This window comes from Odocoileus virginianus, chromosome 22, assembly GCF_023699985.2.
Source record: "Odocoileus virginianus isolate 20LAN1187 ecotype Illinois chromosome 22, Ovbor_1.2, whole genome shotgun sequence".
Classification (NCBI taxonomy): Eukaryota; Metazoa; Chordata; class Mammalia; order Artiodactyla; family Cervidae; genus Odocoileus; species Odocoileus virginianus.
The window spans coordinates 35,297,383-35,319,139 of NC_069695.1; the positions used below are offsets into that span (position 1 = coordinate 35,297,383).

Sequence of the window (21,757 nt, forward strand, 5' to 3'; positions counted from 1 at the left end):
AATAACATTTGTGTAATCCTTTACAACTTCCAAAAACCCTGTTTCATTTACATTTGATCCTCACACTATCCATTTGAGGAGTACTTAGTCATCCAGATGTATAACTTACGGTGCTGCCTTTGTTCTGAAAAAATCTGCATACCAGGCTGAGATGAGTAGACTAGGCATGCCATCAAACAAGAAACAGAGGGAAAAACACAGAAATTTCCCACTTCTGAGAAGATGGTGCACTTTTCGGAGGAGTCTCAGGAGTTAGGCTTCTCCCTCTATGCAGGGCTATGGAGACTTCACCTCACTCCCAGTAGATCTTGCATCAGCCGAGACCAAGATTCATCCAAGGAGTTGCGCTCTCAGTTCCTTAGCGCTGGTTTAATTTCTACTGCTGTCTTCCGGTTGCCCTAGCAACACATATTAAACTTTGCAAATTATGTGTTCTAAATATTATCCAAGCAAGTAAAGAAAAACTGGGAGGCACTGGAAAGATGAAAAAGAGATTTTTCAGAATCAATTTTTTTATTCCTAAGATGTCAGATCCTGATGCAAGACTGTGATGTACACCAAGAATCCCCATCGCCCAAAACATTTCCCTAAGATTTCATTGGCATAGTCAGGAGCAGTGGGGCAGGTCTGGTTGTCAAACATTGGAGAAGCTTGGGGCAAGAACTTTTTCCCTGGTTCATAGCCAACTTGGGAACAATGATCCTCTGAAATACAAAATTCTTTATAGTCTTTTTTTAAAATGCTGCTTTGAGGGGAGGTTAGTATGAGAAGAAAGTAATATTTCCCCCTATTGCAAAGAGATCCAAGAAGCTTCTTTGATGAAGAAGGGCTCAAATATTTTAGCAGGATAATAGGAAGAGTATAATTTTACTAAAAAACCTAAACCAAGGCTAAGATACAATACTGAAAACTCCATGTAAAATACAACTTAACTTCCTAGTTCTCACTATTCACTACAAGTAACCATACTTGTTCTACAGCAAAGACATTTTTCAAGCCATTGTGAGGGTCTCTGTACTATGAACATTAGTGGTATAAAGGACAGTCTTCAGTTTTTTTTTCCTAAAAAACTACAAAGTCAGGAGGTGGGGAAGAGGGAACCCTTGTACACTGCTGGTGGGCATATAAATTGGTGCAGCCACTATGGGAAACAAGATGGAGTTTCCTTTAAAAACTAAAAATAGAGCTTTCATATGACTCACCAATTCCACTCCTGGACATATTTTTTTTTAATTAATTTAAGAAGATGCATACACCCCAAGGTTCACAGCAGTATTATTTACAACTGCCAAGATATGTAAGCAACCAGAGTGTCTATCAACAGATGAATTGATAAAGAAGATGTGTAAATGGATAAGGAAGTTGTGCTACATATACACGACAAACTATTACTCATTACTCAGCTATAAAAAAGAACACATTCTGAGTCAGTTCTAATGAGGTGGATGAAACTGGAGCCTAGTATACAGAGTGAAGTAAGTCAGAAAGAGAAACACCAATACAGTATATTAACACACATACACAGAACTTAGACAGACGGTAACGACGACTCTATATACAAGGCAGCAAAAGAGACACAGGTGCAAATAGCAGGTTCTTGGACTCCGTGGGAGAAGGCGAGGGTAGGATGATTTGAGAGAACAGCATTGAAACATGTATATTACCACATGTAAAACAGACGACCAGTGCAAGTTCAATGCATGAAGCAGGGCATGCAAAGCTGGTGCTCTGGGACAACCCAGAGGGATGGGGTTGGGGAGGGAAGTGGGAGGGGGGTTTAGGATGGAGGGGACACATGTGCACTCATGGCCGATTCATGTCGATGTATGGCAAAAGCCACCACAAGATTGTAAAGTAATTATCCTCCAATTAAACTAACTTTTTTAAAAAAAGAAGATGTGGTGTATATATATACAATGGAATACTACTAAGCCATAAAAAGAATGAAATTTTGCCATTTGTGCAATGTAGATGGAGGGCATTATACTAAGAGAGACAAGGCAAAGACAAATACTATACGATATTGCTTACATGTAGAATCTAAAAAGCACAACAAACTAGTCCATATAACAAAAAGGAAGCAGCTCACATATATAGAAAACAAACTAGTGGTTACCAGTGGGGAGGAGGGTTTGCAATATGAGGGTGGGAGAATGATAGGTACAAACTCCTAGGAGTAAAATAGGCTACAGGATTTCACTATACAACACAGGGAATATAGCTTATGTTTTGTTATAATGTAAATGGAGTATAACATATAAAATTTTTTAAGCATGCAGTTGTTTTTCATATTACTACTTAGCATAAAGCTAAGTTGCAATCTGTGATGGTGAGAAGTGTAAAACTAACAGAATTTATTCTAACACTATAGCCTCTTCCTAGCCTGGCCTGATAAAAGGATTAAGATTTGTATTGGGTTAGCCGAACAAATTTTTTATGGAAGAACTGGAACAAACTTTTTGGCCAGTCCAACTTAATTGCTTGGCTATTCATCTTTCCCGATTCTACAGTGGTGGTGAGCAAAGTCTGCATTAGTATGGAACATCACTGAACCCAATGCTGAGCCAAAAGTACAGTAGTTGGGCAATAAATACAGAAGATATTTAAAAATAAGGAAGACACACCATTCCTCAGGCTACTCTCCTAATTGTCTGTAGTCACAGCCAGGATTTTTAATGGACGCATTGGAAGAGATGAAATTGATCTGTAATAGACTCTGGTAAGCACCGGAAGTAGGAGATTGAGGGGGCCGGGCTTGTGCTCCAAAGCCAGGTGGTTGTGATGCTCGATTCTGAGAAGTGGAGACACTGATATGTATTCCAACCTCCCAGTTTCAAAAAGACCTGATAACAGAGCCAGGAGTCCTCTCAGAAAGTGAGTCAGCAGTTTGCCTGAGACTGACCCAGTTTTGCCCTGAAAGCCTAGATCCTGAGAAATGCTTCAGTCCAGGTCAAAGGGAGGAACCGGTCTCCCAAGAAAACAAGTAAAGAAGCCACTCATGCATCAGGCAGCAACAAGGCCCCATGAATTCCGCATCATAAAGCAAGTAAGATATTCTCCTACTGTGGGACATTGAGAAAGCAAAAAAGGCTTATCTACCATGAATGTACCTTCCTAATTGAAAGTAAAGGTCGCTCAGTCCTGTCCAACTCTTTGGGACCCCATGGACTGTGAATTCTTCAGGCCAGAATACTGGAGTGGGTAGCCTTTCCCTTCTCCAGGGGATCTTCCCAACCCAGGGATTGAACTAGGTCTCCCATATTGCAGGCAGATTCTTTACCAGCTGAGCCACAGGGAAGCCCAAGAACACTGGAGTGGGTCGCCTATCCCTTCTCCAGCGGATCTTCCCAACCCAGGAATCGAACCAGGGTCTCCTACATTGTAGGCGGATTCTTTACCAACTGAGCTATGAGGGAAGCCCCATTCTAATCAAAAGTTTCATGTTTAGGAGGAAGCTTCTGATGCCCCACCAGGATAATGTTAGCTGCAGAATTCACTACAGTGAGAACACCCATGGGTTTGTTCACCTTGGGGATTTCTGAAATGAGATGACCTATAGATAAGACTTGTTCAAACATCCAGATGCTAAGGAGAGTCTGCAAAACTCAAGTTGAATTTGGGCAAAACTGACCGTGAACTTTTTTTTTTTTAAGAAGTGATTGACTCTTTTTTGTTGTTGTTGTGTAGTTGCTAAGTTGTCCAGCTCTTAGCGACCATGGGTTTTGACCAGGCCTTTAACTTGACCTCCCGTTTCTTTGAAGAGAGGGTATTTTTCAGCTCATCTAAAAGCAGAATCAAATTCTTTAGACATGAGTTCAGAGAGAGGGGCCTAAGGCAGTTCTGTTTTCACCATTTCTTTGTTCTATCCCTTCTCTCCACTGAGATGTGAGTGTTGGAACAGACTCTGGAAATAAGCATATAAGGTTGGGCTGTACAGAGAAAACCTACAATCTGCCTCTTAGAGATTTTTCTATTTATTGAATCAGGTACAAGCTGTAAAATCTTCTGTTCTCAACTTAAGAAGCAGGACCTCATACATATAACTGAATCATCCAGAAGCTATCACAACATTGTAAATCAACTATATTTCAATTTAAATAATAATAAATAATAAAAAGTACCACCTCAATATTTCTAGAATAGCTATGAACATGGACCAGGAATTATATATCATTTTGCAAGTTGCCTGCCTGCTAAGTCTCTTCAGTCGTGGCCGACTCTTTGCAACCCATGGACTGTAGCCCACCAGGCCCTCTGTCCATGGGATTCTCCAGGCAAGAATACTGGAGTGGGTTGCATGCCCTCCTCCAGAGGATCTTCCCAACCCAGGGATTGAACCTGAGTCTCTTATGTCTCCTTCATTGGCAAGCAGGTTCTTTACCACTAGCACCACCTAGGAAGCTCTGTGTATCATTATAGCATGATCCTAGCCTACAATTTCTGGAAGAAATTAGTTATAACATATATTCTTTTTAACCCTCTAAATATATGAAGTTTTGAAATGTATAATAAGCAATTTCTGATGACCCAGAAAAACTTGCGAACATACCACAAAGTACAAGAAAAGCCCCACGATTTCCTGCATGAGCTGCGTCAGCAGTTACCTCAAATTCACCTCTGATTGAACTTCCATCCTCACGAGTAGTCGATTACTCATTCAGTTCAGTAGCAACTGCCAATAAAGAAATTTTGGACTGTTAGACTTACACAAGTATAAATCAGTCTCACATCAGTTTTACTTAGCTTTATGTACAAATTGTATTCTTTGAATGCAAAAAAATACTAAACATCTTGATACTTTTGTATCAGTGGAGATAGTGTTCTGATACCTATATAAATACACACCCATTCATTATAGCAACCAAAGTGAAAGTGAAAGTGTTAGTCCCTAGGTCGTGTATGACTCTCTGTGACCCCATGGACTGTAGCCCACCAACCTCCTCTGTCCATGGAATTCTCCAGGTAAGAATACTGGAGTCGGTGGTCATTCCTTTTTCCAGGGGATCTTCCCCGCAAGGGATCACACCTGGGTCTCCTGCATTCCAGGCAGATTCTTTACTGTCTGACCCACCAGGGGAGCCCCAAAGTCCACTGTAATCACAACACTTACAAGGAACCCACAGTTTTCTTTTTTTGTAAATCAACAGACCTGACCCTTTTGGAGCTTTATGTTTTAATTTCTCTCTTTTTCTTTGAAAGGGAGCATTTACAATATAAAGAAGAGGGCCTGAAGTTTATATTTCGATGTGGGACTAGCGATTAGAAAGTATTACTAAGATCTGTAAATTACCCACAGATTGGCATAGGAGCTGTTACGTTGGGGAAGAGGGAGAAATATATGACAAGTTCTCCCTTGACTGCAATTGGATGGGAAAGCTTGCATTAAAATATGAGAAATTCTGGGAAAGAGGGAAAAAAATTGTTGGAATAATCATGCTTATTCTCTCTAAAAAAACATACATCCTTTGTGAATTATTTGTAACCATAACCTAAATCCTTGTATTTCCCACAAATCAGCATTTACTGAACAAATGCAAGAGGATAAATGATTACCATTCCCCCTCTAGGAACATCTGCTTCCAAAGGAATTTTGGCAGAGCTTACAAGTGATGTCAGACTGCCAGGCACAAAGATCACAATCTGGTTCGTTCTTGCCCTGGTATTCCTACCTCCGGGAGAGCCTGGTCTAAATCCACGAAAGCCAGAGTTTGAAACGGATTACTGTATATTCTCACTGGAAAACAGACAAAAGGTTAGGAGCCGGAAGTGCTCAGAACTTGCCTGAGTCTCTGAGTCTCTTTCACTGAGTCTCTTAAATATTTATAGTCAACATCCCACAAATATCCATTTGTAAAGATGTTTGGGAAAAGAAAATAAAATTCCAAAGAGAAACATTTCCAGTCATGCTCTTTACCATCAACAAATATTTACTGAATAACTCCCTTGAGATGTGAGAAGCCACCAGTCTCTTTATCACCCAAAACATGTCTATGTTATTCACACAGTAATACTTCAGACACTTCATTGGCTAACTGAGATTTCATAGGATCCTATTGTTAGTTAGTCTGTTCAGCACCTGTTATTGAGTCTTCAGAAATTTGGGGGGAAAAGGATTTTGAGTGGGCTACCTAGGCATTACTTCATGACAAATAGAAGGGGAAAAGGTGGAAGCAGTGACAGATTTCCTCTTCTTGGGCTCTAAAATCACTGCAGATGTTGACTGCAGCCGTGAAATCAGAAGAAATCTGATTAAGGAAAATTAAGCCTGAATACTCGTTGGAAGGACTGATACTGAAGCTGAAACTCCAGTATTTTGGTCATCTGATGTGACCAGCCGACTCATTGGAAAGGTCCCTGACACTGGGAAAGATTGAGGGCAGAAAGAGAAGAAGGCATCAGAGGATGAGATGTCTTGATGGCATTACTGATGCAGTGGACATGAACTTGGGCTAACTCCAGGAGATGGTGAGGAACAGGGAGGCCTGGTGTGCTGCAGTCCATGGGGTCGCAGAGTCAGACACGACTGGGCAACCATCAACAACAACTTGGGCTAGGAATTCCAACAACAACTTTTGAATGAGATGAGTCATTACCATGCACATTTTTAATAAGAATGAAAAGAGATAACATTTGGGTTTGGTTGTCACCTACAGAACAGTGGCTTAAGGAAATGTAGCTCCTTTGAAGTTAGGGTTTGATGGATAAGAGAGACTTTACCCTACATTAATTCAAAACAGAATTAAGCATATGTACCTTGCATATACATATACACCATGGAATATTACTCAGCCATTACAAAGAATTCATTTGAATCAGTTCTAATGAGATGAATGAAACTGGAGCCCATTATACAGAGCGAAGTAAGCCAGAAAGATAAAGACCATTACAGTATACTAACACATATATATGGAATTTAGAAAGATGGTAATGATAACCCTATACACAAAACAGAAAAAGAGACTCAGATGTATAGAACAGACTTGTGGACTCTGGGAGAAGGCGAGGGTAGGATGTTTCAAGAGAACAGCATCGAAACATGTATATTATCTAGGGTGAAACAGATCACCAGCCCAGGTTGGGTGCATGAGACAAGTGCTCGGGCCTGGTGCACTGGGAAGACCCAGAGGGATCGGGTGGAGAGGGAGGTGGGAGGGGGGACCGGGATGGGGAATACATGTAAATCCATGGCTAATTCATTTCAATGTATGACAAAAACCACTGCAATGATGTAAAGTAATTAGCCTCCAACTAATAAAAATAAATGGAAAAAAATAAAAATAAAAAAAAATAAGTATTGAATAATAAAAAAAACAGAATTAAGCAAAGGGCTTGACTGAAGTCAAGTGAAAATCAGTCTTAATAGCCAAAAGCAAAGAGGGAGGAGGGGAAACAGAGAGAGGAATGTAGCCTGTGTCTGTTACTGGAACCCACAGGAAGAAGTGATGACACTCCCCAGCATTTCTTCTTTCCCAAGTCAGAACTGGGTTGAGCTTAAGAACCAGGACCTTCGTTAGAGATTTTTCTCAGGATGACATGTAGTTATTTTATTGTATTCCAACTGTTGAATCATTATCTTCTGGCTGGCTGTCAACTTTACATGATATCAGATGATACACTGAAAAATAATACAGTGCCTCTGGGAATCAAGAGACCAGGGTATCAGTCTGGGGTATTTAACTCTAAGCAGCTCACTTACCATCTCATTCTAAAACAAATTCTCATTAAGAGTACCCATGCCTATTTTCACATCTTTGTAGATTTACTGTGTGATCAAATAGAGTAATATTGTAAAATATAAATATAATCATGAAGTAATTTAGAGTAATATGAATGAAAAGTTTTATTTAAAAATTGTAGTCTACCCTGATAGCTCAGTTGGTAAAGATTCCACCTGCAATGCAGGAGACCCCGGTTCAATTCCCGGGTCGGGAAGATCTGCTGGAGAAGGGAGAGGCTACCCACTCCAGTATTCCTGGGCTTCCCTTGTGGCACAGTTGGTAAAGAATCCAACTGCAATGCGGGAGGCCGGGTTCAATCCCTGGGTTGGGAAGATCCCCCAGAGAAGGGAAAGGCTACCCACTCCAGTATTCTGGCCTGGAGAATTCCACAGACTGTATAGTACTTGGGGTCACAGAGAGTCAGACATGACTGAGTGACTATAAGGTATTTCTATCACACAACAGTCCTGGCAGTTTATCTGAAACTTTTTGCATTCGGAGAACTTAACTGTGATCAATTCCCTTCACCTATTCCAAAAAGTCAAGAGCACTGGTTCATTTCAACAGACGACAATATTCTTCAACTGTTAACCACAGAAAAACGGGGTCTGCTCTATACACACCAATTAACATGTAGTAACCCTTGCCTACAGTCATTACTAGCCCCACCCCAGACTCTCCCTTCCAGTTCTCATTCAATCAAACAGTTAGGCTGAAGGTTACAGAATTGCAGCAGTTTCCTCTAAGATTCAAGATTAGTTTAGCTTGGTTTACCATAAACCAGGGGCTCTATCTCACTGTGAACCAAGAAGCTGAAGTAAACTGCACAATGATTACACTCCCTGTCCTCCTTCGATTTGACAGGATCTGCCCAACTAGACCTGGAAAAGGGAAAGTCTACCCACTCCAGTATTCTTGCCTGGAGAGTCCCCATGGACAGGCGAGCTTGGCAGACTTCAGTCCATGGTGACTGAGCGACTAAGCATAGCACAGCCCAACTAGAACCACAAAAAAGAAAGCGCACAGGAAAATCTGACCCAACAGTGAAGGAATGTTTTCCCCCTTCTCCAAGTAAACACAAATGTGTATCTTATTGTGAGAGAATTGGTCAGGATGGTGAGCAGGTAAAGAGCCCGCTGACCTGCCTCTCACCGGTCCCAAAGTTTCAGCAGGCACTCAAAGGACACAAGAGTAGAAATGCTAGAGGGTTTTTTGTTTTTGTTTTTTTCAGAGTGAGGTTTTGAAAGCTGGCTCCCATTCCGTGGCTACGAGCCTCCTTTAAACATAAACAGCGACAAGAGCTGAGAATGGCTGCCATACTTGAATGCCAAATAAACACAAAATGACAAGCACAGATTTTTGGCTTTCTACTAAAGCTTGGTTTTTCAACAACCCTTTTTGTTGCCTCTAAAGACAATGGTCTCAGTGTTTCTGAGCCAGATGCTGGGACACTGAGCCGAGGCTTCTCCGCCGCACCCCTGCCCAGCTCGCTCCGCAGGCAGGGCGAGTGTCCCCTTTGGGTTTGAGAGCAGGCCATCTTCCCCCTCCTGGGCCACTGCTGCACAAGGATGTGTTTATTGAAACTAAAGAGGAGTGGTATATGAAACTTGGAATTTGCAGGCCAAGTCCCAGGGTAGTTTGATGAGGGAGGTGCTCGGTGGTTTCTGCTTGTTTGGGAAACAGTAGCTTAATCGTGAGCTCTTTAAGGGACTCAGCTAGAGAGAGTGGATGATTTATCCACTTCGTTAATTCATTGTTATCAATGGGTTTATCTTTTTCTAAATCGGTGTTTATCATGTTGGCTTTATGTCACTTAATGGGGCAATAGTTGACTTAAGTAGATGGACTCAGGGACTTTTTACTGTCTTTCCCATCCAGCGGTTAAAACAGCCCTCCACTTCTCTTCCATGACTGAGTAAATGTCTCAGGTATTTACACAGGTTTGTGTCTCAATGCAATCACGTCAGTCACCCAAATGAGAATCTGTCAGGTCAGGTATGTCACCTCTTCCCCAAACATTGCCTATTTTGAAGCTCCACATCAAGGTTTCAAAGTTGTGTAGTGGAAGCACATAAATACTGAGCGTACTTATTTCTTACTCTTTCCTTGTAATATCACAAAGGATTCTCCTTGCTAATTTCTAACCTCAAGAGGGAGAATTGGATTCAAAATTTTACCCTAATATTTTAGTTATTGCTATTTCCAGAACATAATCACTCATTCTAATTATTTGCTTAGATAAGCTTAGCAAGTTATTAAGAGAAATGATTTCAGTATAAACACCATGGCATTTATTATAAGATTTCTATTGCCTCCAAATTTGTAACAATAGTAAAATAATAGACTCACAGACATATAAAATAAGATTATAGTTACCAAAGTGGGAAGTGGGGACAGAGGGATAAGTTAGGAGTTTGGGATTAACAGATATACACTAATATATATAAAATGAATAAACAGCAAAGACCTAATAAATGACACAGGGAACTATATTCAATACCTTTAATAACCTATAATGGAAGAGAATCTGAAAAAGAATATACATATTCTTTAGATATACATGTATACACATATATATATATATATATATATATATATATACTGTACATCTGAAACTAACACAACATTGTAAGTCAACTATACTTCAATTAAAAATAAAAAATAAGTTAATAAATTTAAAAATAGAATAAAATAATGGACTTAATACCCACTTAATCTGGCACTTTACATTTTGTCTGTATGAACAAAGTAATATTTACAACACATGCCAATTCCTCCTATTTCTATGGTTCTTCACAGTTCACAGTATGCCTTAATAGACATTATTAGGCTTGATCGTCAAAATGTTCCTCATGGGGATTACTATAATCTCCATTTTACAAATAAGAATACTGAGTCTTAGAAGGATGAAGTGATTTACTACAGCCATGCTAATAATGTGGAAAAACTGTGATTCAAGCCCAAGTCACCTTATTATGTTCAAGCCAAGTCACCCTACTCTATCTAATGTTCATGGAGGTAGAGCATACTATGTGAATAACAGGAAAAAGAGATAAAACAGTGTTTACAAACCACTTGGTAGAGCTAAACATAGTATTATCTTATCAAGGCTCAGAAAGAGCACATTTATTCTCCTTCAAGTTCAAACAACTATTTTGTGCCAAACTATAGCTCCTTCTCCTTGACATTATGAGAGCTGAGTCATTGTGAGAATTATCTAAAGAGGTCATTCTCAGCGTACACTCTATTTATATATTCATTCATTCATTTATTCAACTTGTTTGCTTTTTTACTTCTCTGCTTATTTTTTCACTTATTGTAGTAGGAGCGATTTTTTTCTCTCTTATTTGCACTATCAATCTTGGCAAACTTGATAGAACGGGACAACACTTAAAGTATAAGAAACAATAATGCAGCCACTTCTCAAATATGTTGTGAGGGATAACTAAAAAAAATTAACATGACACTTAGCACCCATGATGTTGTAAGCAATTTTACAGTCACCCAGAGTTTGTTTCTTTTCTTTTGTTGTTGTTCAGTCGCTAAGTCATGTCCGACACTGCGACCACATGGACTGTAGCATTCCAGGCTTCCCTGTCCTTCATCTCCTATAGTTTGCTCAAACTCATGTCCATTGAGTCAAGGACACCATCCAATCATCACATACTCTGTTGTTCCCTTCTCACGCCCTCAATCTTTCCCAGAATCAGGGTCTTTTCCAATGAGTTGGCTCTTAGCATCAGGTGGCCAAAGTATTGGAGCTTCAGCTTCAGTGTCAGTCCTTCTAATGAATATTCAGGGTTGATGTCTTTTAGGATTGACTTGTTCGATCTCCTTGCTGTTCAAAGGATTCTCCACAGTCTTTTCCAGCATCACAGTTCAAAAGTATCAATTCTTTGGCACTCGGCCTTCTTTATGGTCCACCTCTCACATTCATACATGACTACTGGAAAAACCACAGCTTTTACTATGTGGCCCTTGATCTGCAAAATAATATCTCTGCTTTTTAATACGTGTCTAGGTTTGTCATAGCTTTTCTTCCAAGGAGCAAGCATTTTTTTAATTTCATGCTTGCAGTCACCATCTTTTCTTTTAATACTTATTTATGCATTTATGGGTCTTCATAGCTGAACAGACTTTCTCTAGTTGTGGTGTCCAGGCTTCTCATTGTGGTAACTTCTCTCGTTGCAAAGTACAGGCTCTAGGGTGAATGGTCTTCAGTGGTTGTGGCTCATGGGAGTAGTTGCTGCAAGGCATGTGGAATCTTCCCAGACAAGGGATCAAACCAGTGTTTCCAGCATTGGCAGTTGGATTCTTAACCTCTGGACCATCAGGAAAATTCCATAGCTTGTTTCAATGGAATATATTGATATTTGTCCCTCTCATATTAATCTAAACTCAAAAATATTTCACTAGTTCTAAAGAGGCTAAATGTGCTTTAAAGAAGGCTTTCTTTATAATTCTACCACTTCTCTCAGCATTTGTGATAGAATCATAATAATTCATTTCCCAAATGCAAAGAATGCTACGCATCAAAATTACATTGAAATATTTAAAAAAAAAAAACAGCATCCTGCCTAATTAAAACTCAACTCATTACATCCTTAAATGAAGGATTTCATTAGGGCAATCATTTACTGTTAGAAATTCTTTATATCCATACATTAAGTTCGTGAAGATAAAGAGAGAAATTAAAAGCTGCTGTTATTAAAATATGTGCATCCTCTGCCTTCACATTCTATACTTCCTCTGTGCAAACCCAGACTAAACTCTGGATCTGATGGAAATAAAGGAAAGCTATAATTCCTACATATATCTAATGAACTGTGGAACAGAGCTTCACTGACAGCCAAATTCCTCTTCTGTGTATAGTTTACAAGTACTCTGTTAATTATTTCTCAGATAGTATTTTCTGAACAAAAGAAAGCAGCAGGTCCCAAACCATAGCCATGAGCTAGGATTCCTCAGTTTTCATTGTGTTCAAAGGTCTGAGCAGAAAAAAAATGATTACTTGTAGATAAAACTCTAGTTTTCAAAACAAAATGTCAGGAAAGGATGAGAAAACAAAATCTGAATATTTGCTACACTTGTCATCATTGGTAATACAGGCTTAGTATGTATTTGGGCCTAGAAGACTTTAATAAGTAAACAAAATTTTCCTTCTGCATGGCCTACAATTAACAGGGTAGGGTAACATCTCAGAACTCCAGCCTTGACATCAACAGTCTAAAGAAAGAAAAAACTGATGAAATCTAAATTTTCTTTTTTATTAGAATTCTTTGTTCCCTAAACATTTTCTTTTGACTCAGCCTAATTTTGTTCATTTCTGGGACTATGACTTTTGGGACTTACTAATGAAAATATAACAGTGCAAACAGAGAATAGAGGATATTTTGAGGAGAACAGCATTCATTTAGGAATGCAAGAAGTATCACTGAGGTATCATTTTGAGGTGAAAAAATACCCTCAAAAGTCAAAATGTATTTCTTCCAAAATTGTTCCCACGGATCTAATGTGTAAATTTAGTTTGTGTTGTTTGTATGAACAGTGTTCATGCAAAAAGGGAAAATCAGAGCCCTATACAACTAACCTCTTTTTTGTCCCCACAATAACCTAAATTCTAATTAAATTCAACGTGACAGTAAATAGTTTCAAAAATCAAGGGAGAGGAAAGTTGGTGATGAACAGAAACTTCCCAAGTTCCCTGCTGGACACTTGTATTTGATTCTGTTCTTCCAGCAGTTTCCTATTATCTTTCTTTCTTTTCTTGGAAATTCTCTTTTGAAATCCCTACATGTTCCATCCTCTTCACACCCCCTTTGTCTATGAATCCAACCCATGGGTACCATCCTTACCATCATCTTTGAAGTGAGCCTCTGCTTTTGCTCTGGGTTGCTCTGTCAGATACTAATGAATATTTTTTTACCCAAAAACCTGGGAGAAATGGATAGAGGCTTTGATTTTTTTTTCTTTAGTTAAATAAGACAAACTGTTTCTCTCTGGGTAGCCATATAAGAGAGTTAAAATAATTAAGTCTATGATCTTTTAATTACATTTCCTTCCCTAAATACCACCCCCAGCAAAGCAATCTCAAATTTTAATCTCAAAATCTCTTGTCTTCCCTAACCTTTCACTTCATAGTCTTTTTCCTGGGGGGTAGGTACTTGTCTCATTGCAGAAAGAATTCAAAGACAAGATGAGGAGGTCAAAAAAGTAAAGCCAGGATTCGTTTTGTAGGAAGAACAAACGGAATATAGGAAGAGCAAACATAACGCCATGATAGGAGGCAGAGGAGGGAAGGGAAAGACCCTCCTCTGGCAACTAGGACGATTATCAGGCCACCCAGATACAGCCAATCAGAACTTGTTTTCGGAAAAGTCCCGCGCGCGCGAACAGCCGATGAATGTCTGACCAATGAAATGACCCCCGTAAGCATGTAACCAATCCGCTTCGCTAATTGACCCCTGCTTATGTTTGAAACTGGATGTCCTATAAATATGAGTAGAGAAACCGGGCTCGGGGCTGTCAGCCTGTGCGCCACTGCGTTGGACACAGCGGGGGCCCTAGCTCGAGCTAGCAATAAACTTCCTTCTTGCGTTTTGCATTGTCTCTTGGGACTTCTCGCTCGTCGTTAGGGGAATCCGGATCGCGGGCAGAACAGTTTAAGCAATATGACACTCTCAAGGGAGTTTCCCTAGTGGATCGGACAATAGAGAATCTGCCTGCAATGCAGGAGACTGAGATTCTATCCCTGGATTGGGAAGATCCTTTGGAAAAGGGAATGGCAAAGATCCTTTGGAAAAGGGAATGGCAACCCATTCCAGTATTCTTGCTTGGATAATTCCATGGACAGAGGAGCCTAGCATGCTATGGCCCATGGGGTTGCAAAGAGTCGGACATGACTGAAAGATACACTTTCACACTCTCAAGGGGAGAGCTGGTGTCTCAGGCGAATAGCTGCACTGCTTTCTTTGGCAAGCCAGTTCTGTGGGGTGCAGAAAGGAAGGGGCAGAAAGTTCACTGGGAAGGGAAGGTTTAGCGGTCATATTCCCTGATTTTCACCCCAGCTCCACCTTCCAGAGGGGAAGAGGGGTTTTTGTCCTTATTTAGTCTTAATTGGCAGTTCATGGCACAGCTGTATGATGGGAACTTACCTGCAAGGCTAATTTTACTGTAATATGAGCATAATGAGCAAAAGGTTACATTCAGATGCCAGAGATTGCTGCCTTTCTCTTCCTTTCTTTGTCTGTCCCCAGGACACTTATCACCCCAAAATGTGTGATTTCCTGTCTGCCTGATTTTCTTTGTCTGCTCAAGGATCCCTGCTGTTTGCAAGATGCATGGTTTCCCATACCCACCTTTCTCTGCTCATATCTAGCTGTGTTTGTGTGTGTGTGTGCATGTGTGTGCTCAGCCATCTTTGACTTTACGTAACCTCATGGACTGTAGCCCACCCAGGCTCCCCTGACCATGGGATATCCCAGACAAAAACACTGGAGTCTGTTGTCATTTCCTCCTCTAGGAGATCCTCCCATCCCAGGGACCTAACCCACGTCTGCTGTCTCTTGCATTGGCAGGCGGCTGTTTACTACTGAGCCACCCAGGAAGCGCCTTATCTCACTACTTGCCTTCTTTAACCATCTCTCTGTTTCAGAGAGGTTCCTCCACCTCAGTTTCCTAGGGCTTCCTCACCCACAGAAAGCATTCCTTTGATCAAAATTTGGGTTCAGCTACCAGCTGGATCCACATTCCCAAATCCCCAGTGGTTTGCTTTACAGTTTTCTAAGCTGGTCCCACTGCCTAGAGTAGACAGCAAGGATGTTAGAGCAAACTCTGGCCGTATTTGTGGCAAGGAGAGTATTTTCTAGCATCTCACACTGGAACCCTGAAAGTCTCTCCCTACCCACACACACAATAAACTAAGACTAGAAATGAACTCTGTTTTAGAGAAATTTTGTTCCCCAAAACAGACACAGTTAACTTTGGGAATCAATCAGTGGCTTAGACAATAGCTTACATCATTTTTGGGGGGTGGGGGGGCTATGCCAGGTCTTAGTTGGGGCACAGGAGATCTTCAATCTTCATTGCAACATGTGGAATCTATAGTTGCAGCAGGTAGAATCTAGTTCCCTGATCAGGGATTGAACTGAGGCCCCCTGCACTGGGTGTGCAAAGTCTTAGCCACTGGACCACCAGAGAAGTCCTATGGCCTAAATCTTGATCTCTTTCTTTTTCTGTGTCTTCCTCTGAGCACTTGCTTGGTACTGTTAACTTCAGTGCCCATCTTTGATCCTAGCTTCATTCTAAGCTTTCTTGGATTCTCTGAGTTAACTTGTCCTTTCAGTCCTAACAAGCCCTCCTGCACTGTATGCTTTCATTTCTAACCTCACAGGCATGGATACATGTCAGGACCCAATACAATCTGCCTCAGCCTCCCTCCACCCCCTGGGAGGGGTCATACATATTGCCCATCACTCAGAACCTTTCTGGACACAAGAAGACCTCTCCTCATATAACAAAGAGAAGATGAGTTTTGCACTCGAAAGAACCTATAACCTCAGAGGAGTCAGTGGTCCAGGAGGAATGGCAAGCACGTCTCTGTGTGGAGCTTATAAACTTAAAAAATATTCACAACCTAAATGGTGAGAGGACTGTTTTATTCAGTGGGAATCTTTAGGACTTATGTCTGGAGGTAGCATCTCAAATAACCCTGAGAGAACTGCTCTGAGGATACAAGGGGGCACCAGGTTATACAGAAGTTTTGCAACAAAGGGCAAGTAGTCAGAACATCAAAGATTATTGTAAATTAAAGAAAAGCAGATATCCCAAGTTAAGGAATTTAGTGCTTTTCTATGTATAGGAAGATGCAAGAGTCTGGGCTCACTGAAATCATTCCTTTGACATACACCTATCTGGGGCCAGAACCCTGTGTTTTCACATCCTGAATTTTCTCAGGACTCACCATGGGGAGTGGCTGCAGTCTGACGGCTGCTAGGTGACAGGTACTTTTTCTTTCCTGAGTTCCCTCCGAGTTCACCAGCTCACCATCCATAGTGGCTGCAACTGCTGTTGACTGTGACATTCTTTGTTTACTAATATGGGAGGAAATATTCCATTTCTCAGACTGAGCAAGAGCATTGCTGGAAGTTGCCCCAGGCACTGCATTGCTTCACCCTGTGTACCCACCCGTTCTCTGTGCTATTAAGAACACTCCAAGTTACCACATTTACCCTGAAAAACTGCTGAGAGGTTTTCTTCAAGTTAAAAGGAAAAACTCCAACTTCATTTCCTGGGATTGGATTCAAGACAGGAATGGTTTTGTACTGTGCACCAGAGAGCTGCAGACTGCCGATTCAGACAGAGAGCAGCCAACGGGAAAAGTATTTTAAAAAATGATAAGCCCCTTGTGGAAGTTTTGGCATCATTTCCTCCAACGACTGGTAATATTTAGAAGAAAATACTAGAAATAGTACTAACTGAAAGCCTGATAACAATAAATTCTTGATTATTATCCATGAATGGAATCATCAGCCCCTGGATATTGAAATCTCATACTTTTGTTACAACAGGAATTTTTTACACTGCTAATCACACTTTAGTCTAGAATGATTCTAGCCTTACAGTGCAGCTCTCTTCTTAGAGAAAAACACATGAATGTATTGTTACGGGAGGAGAACTTCGACCTGGAAAGGGTATTTAGGCATTCTCCCAGACAAGCTGTTGATTTCCACATAAAAATTGGCAAAAGAGATAGCCATCTGGGATAAAATGTTATCCACATTGTTGGTGTCTCACTGTTAGAAGTGTATTTTAGTTTTCTACCACAAAAAATATGATATGATGCAGCTAATAGAAACTATTTCTTGATAAATCACAGATGTATAAGAAACACAGGATGGGTATATTAGCTTTACCTATTTCAGAAATCTAAAATATTATTTTTTAAATGAACATATGGTGCAACTCTCTACTTAGCAGCTTCTAGAGGTTTCTAGAAAATTTATCCTCCATGGTGCCTTTGCAATGGAGACCTTCAGAAAACATAACAAGGAGTTAGGAGGTCTGGATTCTAGGGATTTCCCTAGTGGTCCAGTGGCTAAGACTCCAAGTTCCCAGTGCAGAGGGCCCAGGTTCAATCCCTGAATGGGGAACTAGATCCCACATGCCACAAGTAAGAGTTTGCATGCTGCAACTAAAAATCTCAAATGCCACAATGAAGATTGAAGATCCCGAGTGATACAAATAAGATCCAGCATAGCTAAATAAACAAATAAATAATAAGTTTTAAAAATAAATAAAGAGAGAAATCAGGGTTCTAGTCATCACTCTACCATTAACTTACTATGGGATATTGTGCAAGACAGTTAATATTCCTCAATATATTAGCATGATGACAAAGCTGTGTAACAAACACCAAAATGTCATTGCTAATAACAGATTGTCTCTTACCTCAAGGACAGTTCAGTGCAGACATTCCTGGTCAGCAGGCAATTTTCCTTCCCATGATGATTCAGGGATCCAGAGTCTTCTTATTTTATTTTTTTGCTGTCCTCACTCACGAGGACAGCAAAAGCCTCCGCTTCATGCTAGTCAAAAGGGAATAAGGATATGGAGAAGTCCCACCCCCTTTGTAATAGTCTGGCTCACAAGTGATACATCTTACCTCCCTCAGTTTCCAACATCAAGAACTTGTCATTTGCCCACATCTGTCTGCAAGGACAGGAGCTGGACTGAGAAACAGTGCAGCCAGGGAGAGCATGAATTTTACACCCATAGCCGTAAACATTTCTGCCACACCAAACCTCTATTCATTCATCTGTGAAATGATAATAATGATAACCCAGCTGCTACCCCCACAGGAATATGGTAAAGAATCCAGTAGCAAATGTTAACATGCTTTGAAAACAGCTCAAGAGAAGGAGAACTCCACAAGATATTTTCCCTCGTATCTACCAACTTACTTGTGCTTCCTATATTGGAATCCATCTTCAATGGATAGAGTTATAAGAGCACACGTGTCTGTGTCTCTGTGTCCATCGTTATCACCCTCTAGCAGCTTTTGACAAAGCCTTACCCCTGAGCCCATGAAATGATCTTTTTTCTTGGTTTCCACATCCTGGCATTCTCTGGACTTCCCACTTTCTCATTGCCCCTTCTCAGTTCACTTTGCTGAGTTCTCAACTTCTACCCAAACGTTTTTTACTGCAGGACCTTAGGACTCTGTCCTAAACCTTATCTCTCATCATACTCACTCTCTAGACAATTTTATCCTTTCCTGTGGCTGTAGGCTGAGGATCCTAAAACTGTATCTGGAGTCCAAGCTGCTCTTCTGAGCTTTATACTCCCACATACCACAAACCTCCTCAACAGTTCCATCTGAAAACTCCATACATAGCTCAGACTTCACATGGTCAAAACAGAACTCCTGATTTTCCCTCCCTACACCTGTTCCTTTGTGAATCTTCCTTTATATAACTTTGTCATCTAAGCAAATGGTATCACTTGCTCAAATTAAAAACTTTAGAATCATTTCTACTCCTTCCTTCTCCTCACTTCATATTGATAAATACTACTGACTTCACCACAGCCTCCCCAGAAAAAGTGTTCTTTCTGTCCACTTCTATCTATTTGCTGTTTCTCCAATGTCAGCCACTATCTATCTCACCTGGATTGCTATAAAAATTTCTTAACCAGGTGAGCTAATTTCACACTTGCCCCTTACAACCCATTTTCCCCGGAACGGCAAGACTCATCTTTTTAAGATGTACTATACTTGATCATGGATAAAGGAGCCTAGTGGGCTGCAATCCATGGGGTCACAAAGAGTTGGACATGACTGAGCAACTAAGCAGAGCACAGCATATTTTACCAAATGTCTGAAGCCCTAACTTTTCACATACAACTTACATATAAAGGGAAAAAAACATACTGCTTGGACTATGACACAATAGTGTTTTATTACATCTATTGTAAGTACAGTTTTATATCAGAGATGTTAACATTTGAAAAAATAATAATAGTAACTGACTGATTTTTTAATCTACTCACTCACCCTCCACCCTCTGATAAAGCATAAAGCCAGCAAAGGAAGCTAATAAAATTATAAATAATTCACTACTTTAGTAGTACCATGTGGCAGAGACTATCATGGTACTAAAGTTATCTGGTAAGAAATAAACCAAATTCCACCTGAACTCTGTGTACCTAGGGTGCAGGGAATGCGGAAGGGGAGTTTAATAGACTCCATGAAGACCCTGAAGGGGTGCCTAGACTTATAGTATAGACAAAATTATCCCCAAGAAAAGAAATTCAACAGTAAACAGTGATGACAGGTTAGAACATGGTAGTTTGTAACACCAGCTACAGGGCTTATGGGTGGCTGGACTAGAAGCAGCAGTCTCTGAGAAATATTGCTCATGGTAAGAAGGTGATGTAATCATTGGAAATGCAGCAGTGAAGGAAAAGAAGGCAGTAAAAAAGGAAGACTAAATACTTAACATTAAATCAAATAAAATAACCAAGGCAACAATAGAGAAACAATACACAACCACTCTCTGGCCTTTCTGACACTATCAACAGTGCTCTAAGAGCAACACTCTTGTAAGAAGAACACTTATTATAACACTTCTGCTAAGAAGAAGAGGGTAGAACTGTCAGAACAGAGAATTATCAAGCTAGGAGCATGGACCACAAAATGCACAGAAGTGAAAAAGCAGACCACATCCAGACAAAACTATTATAAAAATTCAGAAAATGTGAGCTAAGTCATTTCAGTTGATAAAAATTCTCCCCCAAAATCAACCATAATGCCAAAGAAATTTTAAACAACACTCCAAACTGAGTTAAATATTTTCACATAAATATTTATAACTGAAAAAAATACCTTGAATCAGAAATACAAAAACTAAGAACAGAAACGAAGGAGTGAGGGAATAGTGAATGAGTTGACTGAACTCAAGGGGGAAAAAAAAGAAGAAAAAAGATGAAAATCATATCAGAAATGAATATTAAATCACTAGGTACTTAAGAGAAGATTCAAATGCAAATTTAAGAAATGAAAGAAAACCATCAAGAGTAAAAACTGAGATTAAGAAAGAAGTAAAAATAAGATCTAAACAAGATAAACACAAAGACATTGACAGTCTAACACACCTTTGTTAAAAGAAAAATACTGAGAGAAAACACTGAAAGCAGAAGAGAAAAATGACTTGTCACATTCAAGGGACCCCCAATAAGATTAATAGAAAACTTCTCATTAGAAAAGTAGAAACCAGAAGCAGTAGGATAAATAGTCAAAGTACTGAAAGAAACTGTCAGTCAAGAGTCTTATATCTAGCAAAACTATCTTTCAGAAATAAAAATGAAATAAGGATGATCCCAGATAACCAGAAGCTAAGAATTCATTTATCTTTACAAAAGAAATAGAAATAGAATGACATCAAACATCTCAAAAACAAAATAAGGCAATATACTAGTATTTTCAGAAGGAAATAATGCCCTTTGCAGCAACATAGATAGACCTAGAGATTATACTAAGCAAAGTAATTCAAAAACAGAAAGAAAAATACCACATGATATAATTTATATGTGGAATCTAAAATATGACACAAGTGAACATATCTACAAAAAAGAAACAGACTCACAGACATAAAGAACAGATCTGTCGTTACCAAGGGGTGAGGGCAGAGGGATGGATTGGGAGTTTGGGTTAACAGATGAAATCTATTACATATAGAATGGATAAACAATAAGGTCCTACTGTGATAAACCATAATGGGAAGGAATACAAAAAAGAATGTATAATTGAATCACTCTGCTGTACAGCAGAAATTAACACAATATTTTAAAATGACTATACTCCAAAAAAATAATTTTTTTAAAAAAGAAAGACATGAAATCTAGATGCAATATCTGATCTTTACTGTGTCCTGGGGGAGAAATCTATAAAGGACATTATTAGGTCAAATGAAAAAGTTGAAATACAGATGTCAGATAAGGCTTAAATATATTGATATCAAGTATACCTAAGTTGCTACCTG

At 39.8% G+C, this 21,757-nt stretch overlaps 1 long non-coding RNA gene across 1 annotated transcript; it reads right to left on the reverse strand.

Moving 5' to 3' along the window:
- Positions 1–113: 113 nt before the first annotated feature.
- On the reverse strand, positions 114–18,338 carry LOC139030443 (uncharacterized). Its single transcript, XR_011482813.1, has 3 exons — positions 18,168–18,338; positions 4,605–4,672; positions 114–398 (listed from the first exon to the last, which is right to left on the reverse strand). It is a non-coding gene; the product is annotated as an uncharacterized lncRNA (long non-coding RNA).
- Positions 18,339–21,757: the final 3,419 nt, after the last annotated feature.